Below are 2,722 nucleotides of genomic sequence, written 5' to 3'. Positions count from 1 at the left end.
GGGTCAGGGAACTAAGATCCCATGAGCCGTGTGGCGTGGCCAAAAAAATTAATTAATTAAAATTAAAAAGTTTTTATCAGTAGTTGATCACAAACTATAGGGAACCAGTTTAAACTAGCTGTGGTGGATTGCAAACATGGCCATAATTATTTTCCTCCCTTCACAAGGGGTAGTCTTATCTGCCCCTTGAATCTGGGTTGACCATGTGACTTGCTTTGGCCAAGGGGACCTGAAAACATCTGAGGCAATCAAAGGTTTGAAGAGTGCTTGCACATTGGGACTTGCCCCCTCTGGTACCTCATAGAACCCTATGATTGCCCTGTGGAGAAGCCCGAGCTGGCCTGCTGAGGACGATAAATCACATTGTAATTTACTGTTAAATAAATTGATTGTTAAATCAATAAGTCACATTAGAGCCTAGTCACTTCCATAGCACCCCAGCCAACCCCCATCCACCTGCCAGATGTAAAAGTGAGGTCATCTTCTAGATCATCCGTCTGCCAGCATGAGTGGTGCATGGGTGAACTCAGGCAAGGTGGACCAAGGCAGCCCAGCCCAGAATCATTCAGCCGACTCACCCTATCCTGAGCTAAATAAATGTTGGCTCTAAGCCAGAGCTTTGCAATAGTATGTTACATAGTAAAAGCTAACTACTATATAGCTTCAGCCAAAAGAGTCATTGGAAGACCCCTGTGTGTTCTGAGGCTGAACCAAGTGAAGTAAAAGATGGGATAAACTTGAGCCTCAGAACAACCAGTACCAGGTACTTGAACATCAGCGCAAAGTAAGACTCACCATTTTCTGGGGTGACGATATTTTTAAAGGCACATATAGCTGGTGAACAATAAAAACTCCAACATTGACCCCAGTAGAACTCCATATCCACTTTGAAAATATTCCCTGCATGACTAGAGCAAAAGAAACAATCTGCTTTGATGATGGGCCCTTCAAATTTTCCCTGCCCGTATTCACCGATGCAAGTACTGCCTGAGAATACTAAGCAAGCAATTCCAACCTTTGTCTGGGGTCCTGACGCTGGTTTGGTTTTTCATGAAAGGCAAATACATACTAGCTGCAGAAGCTATCGCCCGTCAGAATGGTTCCTTTGGATCTTCTCCATTAGTAACACAAGTCACTGCATGGGCCACATAGACTTTTTTTTTTTTAATATTTATTTATTTGGCTGCACTGGGTCTTAGTTGCAGCACGTGGGATTTTCGTTGCTGCGTGTATAATCTAGCTTGCGGCATGCATGTGGGATTCTAGTTCCCTGACCAGGGATTGAACCTGGGCCTCCTGCATTGGGAGCTCGGAGTCTTAACCACTGGACCACCAGGGAAGTCCCTGGGCCACATAGACTTTTTAAAAAATGTATTATGCTTTCAAGGACTGCCTCAGGATGCAAAAATAAAATTTGCATTAGTAATGTATACTAATGAATAAACATGAATATTTCAAAGAGTAGGCTTCTATAATTTCTTAATTTTAAAAAAATATTATTGAGATATAATTGATATAACTATATAAATTTAAGATGTATGTGTTGATTTAATACATTTACATATAGTATTATGATTAACACCATAGTGTTAGCGACACCTCTATTACATCACATGATAATTCTTTTTTGTGGTGGGAACAGTTAAGAACTTACCTCTTAGCAACTTTGAAGTTTATAATACAATACTGTTGACTGTAATCACTATGCTGTGCATTAGATCTCCAAGACTTATTTATCTACTCTTTTGAAGTTTGTACCGTTAACATCTCCCTAATTCTCCTGCTCCCCAGCCCTTGGTAACCACCGTTTTACTCTCTGATTTTACAAGTTTGGCTTTTTTAGATTTTCAACATAAATGATATACAGTATTTTTATTTGATTTTTCTGCACATGGTTATCCAGTTTTCCCAAACCCATTGTTAAATAAACTATCCTTTCCCCATTGAGTGTTTTTGGCTCCTTTGTCAAATATTAGTTGACTGTAAATGCGGGACCCTATTTCTGGGCTTTATTTTGTTACATTGCTCAAAGTGTGTATTTTTATGCCAGGACCATTTGTTTAAATTACTGTAGCTTTATAGTATAGTTTGAAACCAGGATGTGTGGGGCTTCCACTATTGACCTCCTGGCTATTTGGGGTCTTTGGTAGTTCATGCAAATTTTAGAATTTTTTTCTATTTCTTTGAAAAATGCCATTGGAATTTTGATGGGGAATGTATTGAATCTATAGATGACTTTGAGTAGTATAGACATTTTAACAATATTCTTCTGATCTATGAACACAGGATGTTTTCCTTTTGTCTTTTTCAATATCTTCAAAGTCTCATAGTTTTCAATGTACAGATCTTTTATTTCCTTGATTAAATCTTTTCCTAAGTACTGTTTTTTTGGGGGTTTTTTTTGTTTTTTTTTTTTTTGCGGTACGCGGGCCTCTCACTGCTGTGGCCTCTCCCGCTGCGGAGCACAGGCTCCGGACGCGCAGGCTCAGCGGCCATGGCTCACGGGCCCAGCCGCTCCGCCGCACGCGGGATCCTCCCGGACCGGGGCACGAACCCGCGCCCCCTGCATCAGCAGGCAGACTCTCAACCACTGCGCCACCAGGGAAGCCCCTAAGTACTGTTTTTGATGCTATTATGAGTGGGATACTTTTGTTTCTCTTTCAGATGTTACACTGTTAGTGTATAAAAACTGATTTCTATGTGTTGATTTTATATCCTGCAA

General features: G+C 40.6%; 1 non-coding gene across 1 annotated transcript; it reads right to left on the bottom strand.

Moving 5' to 3' along the window:
• Window positions 1–1,266: 1,266 nt before the first annotated feature.
• Window positions 1,267–1,339, bottom strand: TRNAW-CCA (transfer RNA tryptophan (anticodon CCA)). Its single transcript has one exon. It is a non-coding gene; the product is annotated as a tRNA-Trp (tRNA).
• Window positions 1,340–2,722: the final 1,383 nt, after the last annotated feature.

The sequence above is a fragment of the Pseudorca crassidens genome, chromosome X, assembly GCF_039906515.1.
Source record: "Pseudorca crassidens isolate mPseCra1 chromosome X, mPseCra1.hap1, whole genome shotgun sequence".
NCBI lineage: Eukaryota > Metazoa > Chordata > Mammalia > Artiodactyla > Delphinidae > Pseudorca > Pseudorca crassidens.
The sequence above is the reverse complement of the archived record's forward strand: the minus strand, read 5'-3'. Positions and strand labels throughout refer to the sequence as shown.